Below are 20,397 nucleotides of genomic sequence, written 5' to 3' on the forward strand. Positions count from 1 at the left end.
TGAATATTGATGTACCCTTGAAAATAAGATGTATATTATATATGTGTGTGTGTGTGTGTGTTTATATATATATATATTATTGGTGGGGTTATGTAGAGTATAAAATCAGCCACAATATCTGGCTTACTAAAAGGTAACACGGAGGTTGCTGGGGGTGAAGGAATGTTTCCCAGAAGGGCGTAGGCCTTTGGAACGCCAAGGCATGCGGGTGACCGCTCTTCTCTTGGAATGCCTGGAGGAGTTGCCTTCCTGAAGCTTTCTTTAGCCCAAACAGGGACACTAGTGATCTAAGAGTTGTATGCATTTTCCCTTATGCTATGTTTCTTAGACCAAGCAGGTGGGCGAGCATATCTTATCTTTCCTGTAAACAGATCCTCCTAGTTTCAGTAAGACCCCTTGTCACATATCACGTGCTTGAGAAACAGTGATAAGGATTTGTGTTTATCTGAGGATCAATAAAAGCAAGAGCAAAGGAGAGCAAAGGGTCTTCGCCTCTCATCAGTGACCCCCTTGCTCTCTCCTCTCTTTCACAGCAAAGTTTGGGAGTAATCTTTCATCTGTCAGTACTGGGACTGCTGCCCATTCCTGGCATATTATAGTAGAAATAAAACTATGATAAAATATTCTTTTATAAATATGTAGAGTATACATTTAATAAAGTATAAAGTAGCATTCATGAAAACACCACACATTTTCTTCTTTGATGAGAAATGTTTAAAAACTGTGTAAAACTTATCAGACTTCCTGGGTTGTGAGGCAAAAACCTGTATAGCTGTCCTATGACTAGTAAATTTGTCAGAGTGTGAAGGCTCATGTTTTCTGCTATGCGAACAAAATAACAAATATCCCAATCACACTGGAAGAAAGGCCAACTTATCTTTTGCTTCTGTGGAAATGATAGTAAAAAACATTGCTATACTTGAAGAGTTCTGTATCTGTCAAAGAAGTTGAATTCATGAACATCTCCAAGAAAGAAAGCTTTGGGTCTAGATGGCTTCAGTGGCAAATTTTACCACTTAAAGAAGAAATAATATCATGCTTACACAAGCCCTTCTAGAAATATGAGAATCAACTCATTTAATGAGCTCAGCATTGCCCTGATTCTAAAGCCAAAGATATGTCAAGAAAAAATAAAAAGCTAAAGACCACTACCTGTTATGATCACAGATGCAAACAGCTTTAGCAAAATGCTAGCAAATCAAATAGTATAAAATATGATAGCATAGCATGACCGAGGTTTATCTTGAGAATGCAGGACTAATTAAGAACTAAAGAAATCAATCAATACAATTTATGTCAATAAACTAAAGAAGAGAAATCATACAACCTTTTCAGAAACATGCAGAAGAGCATTTGACACAATTTGAATCCTTTCAATGAAAAAACTCTCTGCAAACTGGGAATAACAAGGAAATTCCTCAGTCTGTTGAAGGACCTTGTTAGAAGAGGAAATTTGGACACAGAGAAAAAGCCACGAAGAGGACACAGTGACAAAGCAGCCATGAGCAAGCCAAGGAAGGAGGCCTCAGAAGAAATCAAACCTTCTGACATCCCGATCTTGGACTTCTACCCTTGGGAACTGTGAGACATACATTCCACTGGCTTACATCATCTAGACTGTGGTACTTTGTTATGGCAGCCTGAACAAACTAATACAGGTATTCACGAAACAAACAAACAAAACAAGACAAAACAAGACAAAATAAACAACAGCTAACTTCAAATTTAATGGGGAAGGATTGACTTACTAAGATTGGAAACAAAGCAAGGGTGTCCCCTTTTACCAAAATCATAGTGAAAGTCCTAGGCAAGGCAATAAAAAAAGAAAAATAAATAAGTAGTATACAGTTTAGAAAGGGAGAAATGATACTATCCCTATTTATACACCCCAGAATTAAGTACATATCCCTAGAAATATATAAAAAAGCTCTTTAAACTAACAAATGAACTTAGGAAGGTCACAGGATACATGGTAAATATACAAAAATAAATTATATTTCTATATATTAGCAATAACAATAGAAAATTGAATTAAAATAATACTAAAAATCTTTAAAAATACAATGCCAAAAAATAAAATACTTAGGTATAAATCTATCAAAATATATACAGAATCTGTATGCTGAAAACCACAAAAGACTGATGGGGAAATTATCAAAAAAGATGAAAATAAATAGAAAGAAATCTATGTCCATAGATTGAAGATTCAATATTATTAACATGTCAAATTTCTTTAAGTGATCTATAGATCTAATGCAATCCCAATCAAAATCTGAAACAATTTTTTTTTTTTTTGCACATAGTAATGAAGTGATTCCAAAATTTATACGGAAAGAATTAGAATAGCCCAAACAGCTTTGAATGTGAAGAAAAATGCTAGGAAAACTCACCCAATTTTAAGACTTACGAAAAAGTTACAGAAATCAAGAGTGTGTGGTATTAGGGTAGACAAACCAGAAGAGAGAATCCAGAAATAGACTCACACTGATTTTGTCAAATGGCTTTTAACAAAGGTACAAAAGCAATTCAATGGAGAAAAGAGTCTTTTCAACAAATAGTGCTAAAATAATTAAACATCCACAGGTAGAAAATCAAAAAAAGGAAAACACAACACACACAAAAACAAACCCCCAACAGATCCATGCCTTGCACTCGATACAAAAATTAACCCCAAACAGACTTAAATGTGAATATAGACTTAAATGTGAATCCTAGAATTGTTAAATTTCTAGGAGAAAATATCAGAGAAAGTCTCTGTGATCTTGGATTATTTTTAAAGAGTTCTTAGAATTAATTATTTGGTGTCTTTGTGATGACAAAAGCACAATTAAAAAATGAATGAGATAAACTTCATCAAAATTAAACATTTCTTTGCAAAAGTCACTTTCAAGAAAATGAAAAGACAAACCGAAGACAGGGTGAAAATATTTCAAATCACACATCTCATAAAGATGTATTAAGTATATATGAAAACTCTTAAAAGTAATATTAAGAAAACAAACACTCAATTCAAAATGGGTAAAAGATCAGATTAGACACCTCACCAAAGAACACACACAGCTGACAAATAAATGCATAAAAAGATTAGCAAGTAGAAAAATGCAGATTAAAATGGTAAGATACCACTACATACAGATTAGGATGAGAAAAACAAACAGATGGACAGAAAACTCTTACAAGTTCTGGTGAGAATATACAAGGGGAGCTCCCATATATAGCTAGTGAAAGCGCAAAATGAGAGACAGACATTTCAGAAAATAGTTTAGAAGTTCCATGTAAAAGTCAGTATATATATACTTACTACACGACCTAGAAACTATTCCACAGTATTACACTCAAAAGAAATAACTTGTGTTCCCATGAAAAGCTTTATAGGTATTTCATTCATAAATTTCCCAATTGGAAATAACCCAAATATTCTTCAAAGGGGAATTCATAAACATTTATAGAACTTCCACACATTGAAATACTATTGACCAATAAGAAAGAAAAAAAAATTACTGCTAAATATAACAACATGGTTGAACTTCAAATGCATTATGCTGAATGAAAGTAGCAAGACTACGAAGACAATATACTCTGTGATTCCAGTTTCTGGAAAAGGTAAAATTATGGGAAGAAAAAAAATGGGTCAGTGGTTATGAGGTGCTGGTCACAGAAGGGATTACTTGGGGCAATGGACCTATTCTGTACCTTGATTGTGGTAGTGTCAAACTCATAGAACTGTACATTTAATTTACATACACTGTATGGTGTATAAGTTAAAAATGAATAAAGCAAAACAAAAAATCATCCCTAAAGAGATGATCAAGAAGATCAGATATTAAAAAAAGGAATATCAGATATAAAATAAGAGAAAGTGTTCTGGAGGTCTGTTAAGTAATTAATAGAATTTTATGGGGTTTCTTTTGTATTTTTTTAAATGTTTTTGGTGTTAATTTTTAAAATTCGCTGTAATGATTTCCTTTTTCTCCACAAAAGAAAACTTGGATCAGCTTCTTGGTATTCAAAGTATTTTTATTTTAAAAAAAATAAAGATGATGATCTGCAATGTAACACTTAATATTAACTTGTGATACTTTAAAAAAAATTGTCAAATGTTGAATTCTATGAATATCCCAATTTAATTTTAATTTTTCATTTTTTTCACATTAAAACACTCATAATTGAAGTATTTTTATTTTATGTACAGTGAGTTAGCATTAGGGTAGTTATGCTGGTTATCTACAGTTAAGGTAGGTCTCTTGGGTGACCCATTCAAGGAAGTTCCCTTAAGGCAACTTAATCCTTTGTGCACTGATGGAAACATGGCAGCATGAATGGAGGTCATATTTCTGGATCAGACCACGCCAGTTTGAACAGACGTTTCAAGAACGAGAACCCTGGCCAGATTTCCTCAGATGGCTTCCCAGAGTGCTGCTGGTGGATCCATCTTGCTCTTGCATGCAATGAGGCAAAAAGCCCAATTTAATCTTTAAATTGAGGATAATTTTGCCAGTAACGGGGTTCTGTAAATGGAAATAAGTAAAGTAAGAAATCTTTGCCTTTCTTTTCTTGTCTCTGATGCTTCTCATATATACGAATCTAACATCCTGCAGCTATGTTCTTTTATGATTTCATTTTAACCCAAAAAGTTTAATAATTATATTTATTAACAACATTTCTCCTCATATCAGTCTTCTTACCCTGTGGAGTTTCAGTTCAATAATCATTATATATCTGTAATAGAGAAGTGTCTTCACATGTGTGTTCTTTCTCACATTTAATCATTAGCTCTCTGGAATACACATTCATGATTTTTATAGAAAAGTTAGTAAATTTTCCAAGGCTTTGTTAAAACTGAAAATGTCTTTCTGTTGTGGAAACAGATGAACGATAATTTGCTATATTCAGTCAATATGGGTGATATGTTATACCATCTGAGAAATGTGATATGATTTTTAATAAATAAATGTGATAAGACTTTTGTGCTTGAAACTTATACAATTACGTTTTTTATTGAAATCCATATTTCTTTTTAAAAAATAGACTTTATTAGGGCGCCTGGGTGGCTCAGTGGGTTTGAGCCTCTGCCTTCGGCTCAGGTCGTGGTCCCGGGGTCCTGGGATCGAGCCCCGCGTCGGGCTCTCTGCTCGGCGGGGAGCCTGCTTCCTCCTCTATCTGTCTCTGCCTGCCTCTCTGCCTGCTTGTGATCTCTGTCTGTCAAATGAATAAATAAAATCTTAAAAAAAAAGACTTTATTATTTATTTGTCAGAGAGAGCACAAAGAGGGAAGCAGCAGAGGCAGAGGGAGAAGCAGACTCCCTGCAGAGCAGGGAGCCTGATGTGGGTTTCGACCCAGGACCCTGGCATCATGACCTGAGCTGAAGGCAGACGCTTAACCAACTGAACCACCCAGGCATCCCTAAATCCATATTTCTTATATATGCTTGATTTCTGTGCTCTTATTACTCAATACTCTTATTATTCCTCCAGGTGTTGGTTTTAGCTCATTCATTTTGATTTATTTGGGAATGTCTGCTACTTACTGGCAATGTGAATATGATATAGTTGGGTCTACGGGCTGCTGGGGTCCTCTGCAGTGCCTTAAGGTCCAGTGGACTGGGCAAGGCCAGTGCTAGTGGCCTGGGTACACTTGGCTGTGGGGGCCAGCTGCAGGTACCTGTGTGGTGGGGGGCTGGTTGCAGACACACATGTACCGGTGGGGCGCAGGGCAGGAAGCATGGGCTGGGGCCAACTGTAGGTATTCTGGTAGCTGCTGGAGCTGGTGGTCAGTGTGCGTTACTCTGTTCTCTGGGTTTTGCCACAGGGCATGGCAGCGGAGGCCAGTGACAGAAGACAGGGGTTGGCCGGAGCCCATGGGCATCTGTGGGGGCCCATGGGCATCTGTGAGGGCCCTGGGTGTTGTCACTGGGCTTTCCTGTGGTTGCGCAGTCTCCTTGCAGGTGTGCACTGCAGTGGAGGGTGGTGACAGGTGTCAGGTCAGTGGCCTGGAAGTGCACAGCTGGAGGGGCTTGTTCTGAGTACATGCATGGTAGTGGGGGGTCAGTTGCAGTAATCCAGTGAGATATCCTGCACTCATAAATCTGGGGAGGCCAGGCTGGCTGCCAGGGCAGTTCCTGGGTTCTAGTAGGGTTGGGGAGTGGGGAAGGGTGGGTTGGAAGTGGGAGGGACTGAGATGGCTAACGTCAGCAATTGTTAATACCTGTGGGGCAGAAGCTGGGGAAATCTTCAGGGTGTCTGCCTTGGTTGCACTGCCCTTTGGTTTGTTCACTGGCAAAGGCTGCAGGGTTTGTCTGCAGAGCAGGTCACTGTGAACTGTGATCACTCTGGCTGCGTGGCTGCTTCTGGAAACCACTTGTCATTTCTACTTGCCTCTATAGGTCTCAGCTTTGCCCGTCTGAAGCTGAGTGAAGCTTCAGTGGACCTTAAACTGGTGGACCTTGAACTGGTTGCACACCCAACTCTTCTCTTCCAAGTGAGGGCAGCTCTTCCTAGCTGGGAAGCTCCCCTTTGGTTCTGAGCCATGTTGGCTTGGGGCATGGAATGATGCAGGCAAAATGAAGCTGTTTTCCTTCTCCTCTTCTTCAGTTATTCTTAGACTTTTGGTTTTAATGTGTTGCTGAAGTTTCATAAGTGGACTCCAGAGTCCCCCCAGGACTGTTTTTGTTCATGGAAGGCTCTGATTGTTGTGGGGGGAGGCAGGCTGTCTGCTAGGGATCCCCTAAGTTGTCCTTTTGGAGACGTTCAGCTATCTCTCCCCACTCCATCGCATACTTTATAAATCAGGTCTTTTTTCACCCAGATATTCTTACAATTTTGTTTCTTTTATCCTTAGGTTTTTTACTGCAGAAGAATATTTACAAAGATCCATAGCTAGTTTTGTTCAATAATACTTACTTGAATATAATTTGTTAATCTTTTTGAATGATGAATATTTTCTTATTTAAATTATTTATATGGTTTTAGTGGAAGAAAACTTTGGTCACTGCTACTCATTCAACCATCATGGCTAAAGCTGCAAAATCAAGTGTATCAAATATTATTAATTTTTATTGTTAGTTTGAAGTCATAAATATGAATTTTAATTATGATTCTGAGCCATAAAACAATGAAAATTTCAAAGCTTGTTGACTTGTTGGCACTTAATAAATAGCCATAGGCTAGCAAGCTTTTGTGAAGTGGTGCTTCTGTCTGTCATTTGTCCATTTTCTCCCCCTTGCTTTCAACATGCATATTATTAAAACCATCCTCTTCCCTGAAACAATGCATTCCTTCTGATGTGAGTGTCATTTGTAAGTAACCAAGAATAAGTTAACCCAATTTATTATAATGATGCCTAAAATAGGAGTAATGCCTTCTGAGTAAGAACTTGAAGGCCTATTCTAAAAGTGATGTATGTAGCTTAACAGCAAATGAACACTGTGAGATTTAGTGCTGTTCGTCAGGGAACTTATTTTCTTATTTACCTATTATTTGCGGCTCCTTAGATGTTCGGGATTTCCACTGTAAATATTATGTCATATAATATTTTTCAAATGTGTCCTCTCAAGCCTATCTGTAACTCCTTGGCTGATCTCACTACACAAAAAGACAAATCTCCTTTGACAGAGAAGCTGTATCTTCCTTCTCACCTCTTGAAAGTTGAAGGGATAATGAATGTCGCATTTCATCCTAATTCATCCTGACAGTCTTACTCAAATCTTGGAGATGAAAATTTCCCAGGCAGCAGGGCTCCGTGCCCCATGAAATATGCTGGGACTTCTGCAAGTTCACATGATGTATCAAAGTGACTCAGCTAAGTGGTTTCCAGGACCATTTGCCATCTTGTGGATGAAAATCACAAGTCCCACATTTAAAGTTGGAGACATTTTGTGTAAGGCCCAAAAGGAACTCATAGTGAATCAACAATTGATTTTACATGGGAAAAAGAAAAAAAAAGTGAAGAAACTCAAGGTCACTTAGAAAATATTCCCGTGCCAACACAGAGAGTATCACAGAAGGTTTCTCCTAAGGGAGTGCCTTCCTCCGGAGGCGTTTTTTCCCCTGGGCTATGTTTCTCATACGAAAAAAGTTCCAGCTGAATAAGAAGATGCCAGTTTTAGTAACTATTAGTTAGTGAGGTCATTAAAGATCAATGATGTGGTTTGTCTAAGACAAAATGAAAAAAAATTAATGAACATATTAATAAAGGAAAACTGACAACTGGTTATGCATATACTCTATTCGACCCTATAAAAATAAAAAATATGAAGGAATGGAAGGTAGGTAAGGGAAAAGAATAGTGACAAGATCCACTTATAGGAACTAAGGAAGATGAAAACATTTGAACTGTTTGTATTAAATGTATTATTAGCAAATCGATTTGACATGGCATTTAAGAATATGAGTTTTGGAATCAGATAAAGTATTTTAATCACAGATCTACAACTTACAACTTTTGTTATGTTAGGATGTTAGGGGTTTTGGGAGAATTAAATGGAGTCCTGTTTTTTGTATCAGTCAGGATTAAAAAAAATATGTACACAGAAAATTCCACCACAAGTACCTTAAACATTGAGGAAAATTTTATATAACAAGAATATTGGAGATTGGCTCATTCCAGGGTTGATTAATTCAGTAGCTTAACAGAATTATCAAATTTTCTGGTTCTCTCCATCTTTCTGCTCTGCCATTCTCATTCTTTTGGCTTATTTTCATAAACTGACTGTCACCACAATCCTAAGAGGCTACTGTAGATCTAAGAGTTGAAAAAGGGTAAAATAATGTCCAGATAAGGGAATTGTTTTCACTAAGCTCTTGTTATCAGTGAGGAATATCTTTTCCAGAATCCCCACAGCAGATCCAATTTAATCTTATTGGCCAGGACTGTGTCAAATGCCGTTTCCTGGCTATGTGGATGAGATTGCTTCAATGAGCTGTGACCTGTCATGATATTGCCCCTGTGCTTGGAGCAGAACCAAGCACCATATGCACATGGTGATGGTGGGCCGATATTCAAATGGGTCCTTTCTCTGTGGAAGAAAGTGACTGTTAGGTAACAAAAAGTGTCTGTCAGAGTATATGACACTTCACTATATGATATTCTACTATGTGATACTCAACTAAAGTGCCTGGCATAATCAATGCGAAATAATTACTAGATATCACTAGAACTTTGGAAAACATTTTTAATGAATGTTTGTTGTATTATAAATGTTCAAATCTGCTATAGAGAATAAGAGAAACAAATACTTCCAAAGATAAATGAAACTCAGTATTGTTAATAAGTAAGGAAGTCATTTCTGAGGCAGGCTAGACATCGAATAAACCAAAGGAGTTTGTAAAGAGAGCATACATGTATGGGACATAGATACAAAAAAAGGGGGTGGGGGAGAATCCAATAAAGTTACTGAATATTTATGACTTGCAGGTTATATCACCTTGGGCATCCATTGGTAGCACCCATTCTGATCCTAGGTATCATTTCCTGAAACAAATCAAAGCTATGGCTTCTCAGCTAGTCTGGTGAGTTAGAATTGTGCCAAGTACTTATTTCTGAGAGAAAGAGTGTGTTTATTCCAGACATCTTTAATCTTCCAAGCTCTGCTATTCAACCTCAATTCTGGAATTTATAACCCTGCTGGCTGCTGAGGTGGGAATGGGGAAGGGGGAGTAGAAGGAGAGGGAGAAAGGAGTGTACATATACATTGTCTAATAAAGAGCTCAGATGGTGTGGTCCTTCTGCTCCACTTGTACCCCGTCTTGTGTGTGTGTATGTGTGTGTGTGTGTTTTATTGAAGTATGATTGGCATATTAATATTATATTAGTCTCAGGTGTACAACATAACAATTCAATATTTGTGTATATTATAAAAAATGATCACTACAATAAGTCTAGCTAACATCTGGTCCTTAGTGTTTCAACCTACCCCATCACTTTCTCCTTGGTTCTCATTGTTTTAAATGGAATCAGTAAGTTGTGATTTGAGCATTTTAATTTGGGCAGTGACTGTTTCTGAACAGTTCACCTAGTAGTAGTAATACACTCAAAGGCTACCATAGACATCATGGTAATTTCCTGTTGGGACAGTAAGTTTATATGGAGAACAGGAGAGGTGGAAGAGACAGTAGAAATTACTTATTTCAGCTCCAGCATTTTATACCTGGAGAATATATAGAAGTGGACAGATATTAAAATTTATGCCTACCCATGTCAAAACATAAATCATATGATAATAATTCTAACTAATACTTCATTTTTTCACCAATGTTAGTTTATTGTGAGTATAGAAAGGAAGGAGATAACTTTTAAAAAAACAAAAATGGTAGTGTTTTGGGGTTTGAAACTTTAGTTAACAGTTCATGTAATGATTCTATTCCTTTTATATAGAGGGTGTTAACTTTCTGATGAAGACATGTTCTCTGATGATTTATTATTTTTTCTGATTCTTTTATATAAGGCTTTGACTATGTAAAATCAGAACTGCTTACTGTGCTTCATGTTTAAATTATAGGAACTTCAGAGAAAGAAGCCTACTTGGTAATTAGAGATAATATTCTGGTCAAGATGGCTCAGGGATTTCATGTTTTTCTCCAGGTACATAACGATAATAGAAAAATTATAAAAGAGTTAACCAAAAGCTAGATAAATCTTACTATTGACCAATGATGGAAGGGGCTGACCTTTTGGGCTTTAGATCTACAATTATGTACCAGTAGCTTTGAATTCTGTTCTTGCATTGCAAAGGCTACTAAAGGATTCATGGGGGCAGTGATGAAGACTTTATACACTGTTTCGATTTGGCAAATAGGAGAATGCTAGGTACCCACAAAGATCACTCTGGTCATGAACGTATGAATGTACCCAAATGCTGTGTGTCTAGATTTATATATCACTATAGAACATGTCACCCAAAATACTTTTATAAGATCTGATACTGAAAAGACAGCTCTAGGGCTAGATAGGAGAAGCACAGAGGAAACAAAAGTAAGATCAAAGTAATAAAATTATCTGATTCACAATAAACTTATTAACGTAATTTTAAAAACGTCTGAAGAAACCTAATATTAAACAAGATAACAAAAATACAGTAATGTTCTCATTTATGCAAGTAAGCAAAAATAGAGTCAATACATAGATTCATTCTAGATAAAATTAATTTTAAGGAACATTTTTGCAATAAGTCTATTTAAATGCTCTCCATAATAGGCAATTGGCCCCAGACTAGGCACTCACCATGAATGATTATAAAACAAGACAAATTATATGAAATTATTCTTTTCAGACTCTGGATAAAAGGTGCAAGAGTGCTATTACTCAGCTATGGGTAACATACAATGTGAGCTGTATTACGGTCCTCTTTGGAGGTACTTTCTGTTGGAGATACTTTCTTTTTTTCTTTTAAAGATTTATTTATTTATTTATTTGACAGACAGAGATCACAAATAGGCAGAGAGGCAGGCAGAAAGAGAGGAAGGGAAGCAGGCTCCCCGCTGAGCAGAGAGCCCGATGCGGGACTCGATGCGGGGCATCCCAGGACCCTGGGATCACGACCTGAGCCGAAGGCAGAGGCTTTAACCCACTGAGCCACCCGGATACCCCTGTTGGAGATACTTTCTAATCTACTGTGCAAGCAAAGGGAACCCAAATAAAGCCCAGTGGTCTTGCTGAGCTGGTGTAGCAGAGATTAGAGTTCAGGACAGTGAAGGAACTGATTTGTCTAAGGAAAGTTACTAGAATGGAGGGCGTTACAAAGAAAAGGAGTTCATAAAACTTAAGTTGCACATGCTCAGGACAAAACCCCACAATAATAGGCAAACAAACAAACAAACAAAGAATTATTGATAATGAAAACTGCTGGAGAGTTGGGAAGGCAACAGTTTCTGGAGCTTGGAAAGGGCTGGGAGATTTCTGATTTCTGACTAATCAGAAAGAGTGGTGAGATCTTAGTGAACACTCAGGATTTCAGTAGAGTTCTTGGTCAGGCCACCCTTTTGGAATAGAGCCAATCTATCTCTAGTGTAAAGATGACTGTAGTCCACCCTAACAAAATTTACAAACAGGTTTTTTAAAGGATTCAGCAGAGTTACAAATAATTAGCTCCCTGGCAGAACAAACCATAAAACTCAAGGAAGACAACAAATTTCAGATATGCAACAATGTATACCCGTAATGTCCAGGAAACAATAAAAAATTACTATATATGTAAGGAAGAAAAAAATGTGAGTGGCCCACAGCTAGATGAAAATTAGCAAAAGAAACAAAATAGATGCAGAATTACAAAAACAATGTACTTAGCAGACAAGGACTTTAATATAGCTCTTATAGGGATGTCTGGGTGGCTCAGTCAGTTAAGCATCTCCCTTCAGCTCAGGTCATGATTCAGGGTCCTGGGATCGAGTCGCACATTGGGCTTCTTGCTCAGTCGGAGCCTGCTTCTCCCTCTGCCTGCCACTCCTCCTGCTTGTGCTCTCTCTCTGACAAACAAATAAAATTTTAAAAAATGAAGTAAAAGAGGATATCTCTTATAAACATATTCAAGGAATTGAAGACAAGGATGGATGTAATCAGGGAACAAAAAAGAAATCTCAACAGAAAAATGGAACTCATAGAAAAGAAGGAAATGAGATTTTTGAACTGAAAAATATGATGTATAAAATGAAAAATACAATCATCTCTACAGTTATAAACTTCAGTGTCCTTTCAGTTCTAAAGAAAAATAACACAATCTCTTTTATGTGAGCTTAAAAATAAAGAGGAAATATAAATATCCAGGAGTTAATCATACCACAAAGGCTTTGGAATCAAGAATTAGAAAACCACCAAAAACTAAGGCAACTATCCTCTCAGCCTCTCTACCGATGATCTAATGGCCTTGTGTCTCTTTTTCTTTCTGTGTATGTCTTCAAAACTCACTCTCTGTGTAGCATGGTTTTCCCTACAAATATGGCTGTCCCATACCACCCAAGTTTAAATATTCAGTTCCATCTACAAACTGAGGAAACTGTTTTCTCTTAGTCTCAATTCCAAATTCCTATGAAAGAGAATCTAAGTCAGATGTCTATCCCTGGCATAATCTCCTAGGGCTGCAGGAGTCAATTAGTGTTGCCTGAACAAACATGATCACCAAGGCCACCCCCAAAGGATTTTTCTAAGAGGAAGAACACTCAGTAAATGAGCCTACACCCAAAGCCAGTATTTTGTGCATATCAAATAGATTTTGGTAATTTAGCTTTGGGAAGTTAAATATGCATTTCACACCTTTTAAAAATGACATTCAGTAAATGCCATCGTATTGGCAAATTTTGAAGTAAACCTTTTATAATGTATAAAAAGTCCTTTTAAAAGTTTAAAAATAATTTATGCAATTGATAAATTCAATAACCAGTCTTAGGGTTCATTAAGAAGTTAGAGTGCCACCTTCTCTTGGGGATAATGGCTATGCACATCACTTAATATCCTTTCATGTCAAATAATCCTGCTTTTTAGATTAACTTGAAAACTAAGGATCATGAAAATAAATCACACTGGTTGGAGGATAGACAATTTTCTTGAGCAGACATATTTGTCTACATTTTGTCTATGGGGCAGGGAGCTGAACTTCAATCCTCTGCTGTATGAGTACTAAACTAATAGTAATAGCCATTAAGCCACCTATGTTTCAAGTAAAGAGTTATTCTGAAAGATGGAGAAATAAAGGAGATAAATGGCTAACTTCATGATTTTTCTCTTCTTATTTCATTGATTTGGAAAAAAAAAAAAAAAAAGAAAAGTGTTCATGACTGTGAAGCTAGGTACGAGCAACCTGTAAGGAGAAATGGTAAGGGGGCCTGTGTGCTCAGTGGATTAGCCCTCTGCCTTCAGCTCAGGTCCTGATCTCAGGGTTTTGGGATTGAGCCCCACATCCGGCTCTCTGCTCAGCAGGGAGCCTGCTTTACACGCCCCCCCCCCCCCCCCCGCCGCGCCTGCCTCTCTGCCTACTTGTGATCTCTGTTTGTCAAATAAATTTTAAAAGATCTTAAAAAAAAAGGAGAAATCTTAAGAATTAGGGTTTAGAGATAATATGTAGATATTTAAGAGACTAATACCAGTACGTAATGATAGTAAGTAACTAATAACGGTAAAGTAGGCATAACGAACAAAGGCTGCCAAACGGATTAATTAGAGTGAAACCCAAGTCCTTTAGGTAAGAAGGAGCACATTTTTCAGATCTTTACTGGTTGGAGAGATGTGCTGTGGCAGGATTAGAGGAGAATTAACAGGATTCAGTTGTTTTTGTGGGATCAGAGACTCAGAGGAGTGAAGACTCAGGGCTATGATTTTAAAGGAGAGGTGCGATCCAGTGATTTGGACCTCGCTGTTTGGTCACGCTTACCGTGTGAGATCACTTCCCCGTTTTGAATTTTGTTTTGCTGTGTTTGCGTGTTCAGCAGTTCTGTGCATTAGTGCTTCGTTTGGCACTAACTGTGACCATCAGCTGTAAACTGAGTATGACACTGTCCTTTTGTGAGTCGGTTTGAGCTGCCCTTGTTTTGCAAATGGAGAAAGAGTATTGACTTCTAATAAAACTTAGGAAATCCTTAGTAAGGGCTTTATCGTCTCATTAAAACTCCAGTAATTAGGGAAATCGGTCAGCCATCATCTCACTTTTGTGTATGTGCTCTCCCACTATGCCAATTTGTCCATTCACTCATGCATTTGACATGTTCACAGGAATTTCTGCCTAAAGCAGTGAGAAAGTTGAAGCATGGATTCTTATTAGACTGATAAAATTAGACAGGACAATTCACTTAGAAAAATTCATTAGGAAAAAACCCTGACGAAGGAAAAAATGGGCAGTTATTCTATGGTCATTCTGTTAGTCTATAGAAAACTTCGCTGACTTATCTAGGTGTCAAAGCATTTATTTTCAAATAAATTATTTTCTCTAGTAAGTTAATTTATTCATATATTAATGTATAACATGGCCATCTTTTCAGAGCAAAGGATAATACTCAGGTTATACTATAGTCTTCATGGGGCTATTACAATGGTAATCATGTTAATTTTTATGTATATACTTGTAAGTGATCTGTAGTTTCGAAGCATTCTCAGATAACCCAAATAGTTAATAATAAAGGACAAATATTAAAATTATGATTATTCAGTTAAAATTATTTCTAAAGATGCTTATTGATAGAAACAATGCTTATGAAATTTTAATTAAAAATCAATACAGCTAATATATAATTGGCATGATGCTAACATAATGTTATTCACATCAAGCTAATCATATATATGAATATATCTACTACTATTTTATCCTAGTTTCTATGTGTATATTAATTTCTTTCTATAAATATACTTGTATAGTCTAGAAGGATACATATCAAAATGTTAAAGAGTATCTCTTAGGGGTGCCTGGGTGGCTCAGTGGGTTAAAGCCTCTGTTTTCAGCTCAGGTCATGGTCTCAGGGTCCTGGGATCGAGCCCCACATCGGGCTTTTTGCTCACCAGGGAGCCTGCTTCCTCCTCTCTCTCTCTGCCTACTTGTGATCTCTCTCTGTCAAATAAATAAATAAAATCTTAAAAAAAAAAAGAGTATCTCTTAGTACAATTTTTATTATAGTTTTATACTTTTCTAAACTCCACATTTCTTATAATCAATAAATATTTCTTTTATACAGTGATATGTATCTAATTGTTGTACTTGTCTAATTTAATGGTTGAAAAGAGTAAGGGAGTCTTGAGACATCTTCCACCAAGTCAGGAGAGTGGGATCTGAGTAGGATGCATTTAAGCTAGGCAATAAGATTTGTGATGTTATTCATATCCCTCATGTGTGGAGCTCCAGAAGAGTGGAAGGTATAAAGTCTTACTGTGGAAATAATTAAAAAACTAGGTGATATTATTAAGATGGTGATATAGGTCATTTCCAATTTTAGTCCCCTGCACCAGAAGACCAACTAGCAACTATTCATAGACAAGACACCATTGTAAAAGTTCTGGAACATAAGGGTAAGGCTGAAGTATCCTCTTGGAGCACAGAGATGAATAGGGACCTCATTAGAAGGATCAGAGTAACTATTTCACTTTGACCATATTTTCCCCCACCCCCTCCCCAGGTTGGCATAGTATTGCACTGAGAGGGCTACCCTGGGTCTATAGTTTCTCCAATGGGAAAAGAGAGCCCATGGTGGACATCTACCTTCCTCAACACTGCACATGCTTTCTGGGATGCCTGCTTGAGTCTCATCTCACAGGGATCATACGGCACATCTGCAGGGCTTGACCACTGGGGATCAGATAAAGATGGAGAAGGAGAGCAAGGCTTTCAGCAACCAGCACTAAGATTTTGGCAGACTCAGTTCCTACTTACGATGGTGCTTGGGCAGAGATCCCAGACAGTGTCCCAGGCCATCTGCAGAGCTGAGCTTATGACCACATCTAGCCAGAGAGCTCAGCCAGCAGTACTGCCTGATTTGGTACCCATTAAATAGCCTGCACAGGCCATGGAGTCCATTTTATGGCCCTACACAGATAGAGAAGAAAATTCAAAGCCACACTCAACTTCCCTGCATAATGTCTGGTCTTGCCCTCTGGTAAGTGGGGCCACAGATGCTCCACTTCATCATAGAGGACATCTTATAGCCTACCTGATGGCAAAGCCCAGACTGCAGCCCTACCCAGATTTGAGGTATAGCTTGTGACCTGCCTAATCTTAGAGCACAATCTGGGCCCCCATTTGACCACAAAGCCCTGCCTGCACCCTGTTTGAACATGGAGTGCAACCACAGATGCTGTCTGGCTGTGGAACACAGCCTGAAGTCCCACCCAACCTGGAGTGAACTGCAGAGTCCAGCTGCAGTCCTGCTGAATTGTGAAGGTCAGTCAGTGGCACCGGACTGCCAGGGAGGCAATCCCTCAGTCACTCCCTCAGCCAGAGGTGACTTCAGAAGGAGATCAAAGAAGACACAAATATATGGAAAGGTATCCTGTGTTTACAAATCAGAAGTATTAATATTGTTAAAATGTTCATACTACCCAAGGCAATCTATAGATTGAATATGATCCTTATCAAAATTCCAATGGCATTTTTTACAGAAATTGAAAAAAAACCATAAAATTCATAGGGAACCACAAAAGATTTAAAGTAGTTGAAACAATTTTCAGAAATAAGAACAAGTCCAGAGGCATCACACTTTCTGATTCCAAACTATATTCCAAAGCTATAGTTATCAAAGCAGTATGGTACTAACAAAAACAGACACATAGACCAATGGAACAGAATGGAGAGTTCAGGAATAACCCCATACCTATATGGTCAACTAATACTTATCAAGTATTCTCAATACTCAATGGGGATAGGATAGTTTCCTCAGGAAATGGTGTTGGGGACACTGAATATACACAAGCAAATGAATGAAAGTCTACCTCTATCTTATGCCACTCACAAAATTTACCTCGAAGTGGATTAAAGACTTGAAAATAAAGCTGAAACCATTAAACTCCTAGAAGAAACCACCTTGATATTGGTCTTGACAACAATTTTTGGGCTATGACACCTAAAGTATAGGCAACAAAAACAAAAATAAACAAGTGGGACTATATCAAACTCAAAAGTTTCTACATAGCAAAAGAAAAATGATAAAGTAATCCATGAAATGGGACAAATTATTTGCAAACCATGTATCTCTTAAAAGGTTACTATCCAGGGCGCCTGGGTGGCTCAGTGGGTTAAGCCTCTGCCTTCGGCTCAGGTCATGATCTCAGGGTCCTGGGATTGAGGCCCGCATCAGGCTCTCTGCTCAGTGGGGAGCCTGCTTCCCCCTCTCTCTGCCTGCTTCTCTGCCTACTTGTGATCTCCTTCTCTCTGTCAAATAAATAAATAAAAATAAAAAAAAAAGGTTACCATCCAAAATATGAAAAGAACTCATACAATTCAATAATACAAAAATAATATGGTTAAAAATAAGTAGAGGACCTGAATGGACAATTTTCCAAGGAAGACATACAAATGGCCAACAGTTACATGAAATGGTGTACAACATCATTAATTGTCAGGGACCTACAAATCAAAAAGCACAATGATTTATCACCTGACTGACCCCTGTTAGAATGGCTATCATAAAAAAGATAAGAAATGAAGAAATGCTGGCGAGGATGTGGAGAAAGGGAACACTTGGGCACCGTTGGTGGGAATATGAATTGGTGCAGCCACTAAAACATTAAAAAATAGAAATATCATATGATTCAACAATTCTACTCCTAGGTATATATCCAAAGGAAAAAAATGAAAATAGGATCTTGAAGAAACATCTGCACTCCATGTTCATTGCAGCATTAATTACAATACCTAAGATATGAAAACAACTTACATGAAAATCGATAGATGAATGAACAAAGAAAATGTGCTATATATGCACAATGGAATATTATTTAGTCACAAAAAGAAGGAAATCTTGCTATTTGCAACAAAATAGACAGACCTTGAGGACATTATGCTAATTGAAATAAGTTAGACAGAGAAAGACACAAACTAAATGAAATAACTTATATGTGGAATCTAAAAAACAAACTCATAGAAACAGAGAATAGATGGGAGGAGTGGTTACCAGGAGTGGAGGTTAAGGGTTGAAGGTGGTCAAAGGGTGCAAACTTCCAGTTATAAGATGAATAGTGTCTTGGGATATACTGTAGAGAAAGATGGTCACAGTTAACATGCATCTTATAATTCTCAACACATGCTCATTTATAACAGGTCACTATAATGGTAATCATTTTGCAATATATATGTGTAGCAAACCATTATGTTGTAAACCTAAAACTTATGCAAGGTTATATGTCAATTATATTTAAATGAAGCTGGAAAAAAACCTGAAGACTTTTAGGAAAGATACTCTGGATCCCAGTGCTGATCTGTTGCTATGTGAAGGTTGTTCAGAACTCTGCCTCTGGTGCTTGGAACAAGTGGTCTCCTTTTTACTTTTAACCAATAGTTTGTTCTTAAATTTAAACCAAGGTTATTTAATTTGGATATATCAAATGTAGAGCTCGTTCTCCTAATGCCAGGTACTATCAGGACTGCTGGTTGAGAAAGCCATAGCTAATTGAAATTTGGAAGATGCTATTCAGAATTCAAATTCAATCTTATTTTAAAGTTCTCAATACCTTGGAAAAACCAGATATAATAAATTTGAGTAGGAAGATCAGATCTGAACTAAACATTAAAACTGATCATGAGGATGTTTTGTAGCATGAATTTGGAGTGTGAGATCAAGGGAACCCAGACCCCAGTTGAGATATGCGAGCATTTTACTGCCTAGATGTGAAATTCCTTGTTGCCTTTCGCCTCTCTCCCCTGAATCCTGAAAATAGTCCTTTATCTGGCTAAGATGATTTAAAAACAAGCTAAAGTGTTATTTGACGATATTCTGAATCTGAACTGTTAAGCTTATATTGTAAAGACACAATATCTTTTCTGAATAAGCAAGGCATACCTTCAGCTCTACCTCTACTCCAGTCTATAGAATGAAGAGGTTTCCTTCAGTTTATGATATCATTGTTATCACTGTATACTCAAGAGTGGCTCAAAGACAATTTAGTATTTGTAAAGAAAAAAAAAAAAGAATTAAGTTCAACTATTCCAAAATCAAAGTTAGGATTTTCAAAAGATGTCTTCCAACATTTACTTGGCATATATTGAATAGTTCTGTCAAGCTCATTAATTCAACCATATGGGGCTACAACAAGCAATTTGGGTATCTAAGACTTACCAGGGAGATGCATTGCTTACAGTTAAATATTCTCGGAGTGGTCTAGTTAAATATGTTGTTTCTGGCTATGTTGAGAAACTGGAAATAACTACTAAAGTTGTATGTATCTGGTTTTGTCCTTTGGAGAACATTTGGCCATAATATCCCAACTAAATTTTGTGAGAAATTGTCTTGGTCTGTCTTCAAATGGAGGTATTTTGGTTCAGTTTCTTAATTTTAGCAAAAAAATGCTCCTCAGTTGATCATGTAAGTAAATGGAATTTTTCACAACCAGAAACTTTATAAAATGCCTGCCATCTAAGTTTTTTCCCAGAGGTGTAATCTCAAATTTTCTGCTGCCTAGTTCTAAGGTTTGATTTCAAGAAATAATATTCATGAAGCCTTGCTCAAAGGATGCATAAATCTTCAGTTTCTCTAGATTAGCTGTTTTCTGTGTATGATGTGAAACTCTTAGAGTTCCCCAAGACACTTTCGGAGGCCTGCAATGTCAGACTGTTTCTCTAACGTTACGGTATTCTTTGTCATTTTCCTCTCATTCTCTCATGAACGTACCCTGAAGTTTTCCAGAGGCTACATAGCGTGTAAAAATATCACCACTCTGATGTATTCGTGTGTTTAAAAATTTCTCAGTTTTAATTTTCAATGTGATTAATATTGGTA

At 37.2% G+C, this 20,397-nt stretch overlaps 1 pseudogene; it reads left to right on the plus strand.

The window, feature by feature from the left end:
* Nucleotides 1-16,741: 16,741 nt before the first annotated feature.
* Nucleotides 16,742-20,397, plus strand: part of LOC116869641 — a 39,227-nt pseudogene continuing 35,571 nt past the window's right edge.

Source organism: Lontra canadensis, unplaced genomic scaffold, assembly GCF_010015895.1.
Source record: "Lontra canadensis isolate GAN:19392208 unplaced genomic scaffold, GSC_riverotter_1.0 scaffold1, whole genome shotgun sequence".
NCBI classification, from domain to species: Eukaryota; Metazoa; Chordata; class Mammalia; order Carnivora; family Mustelidae; genus Lontra; species Lontra canadensis.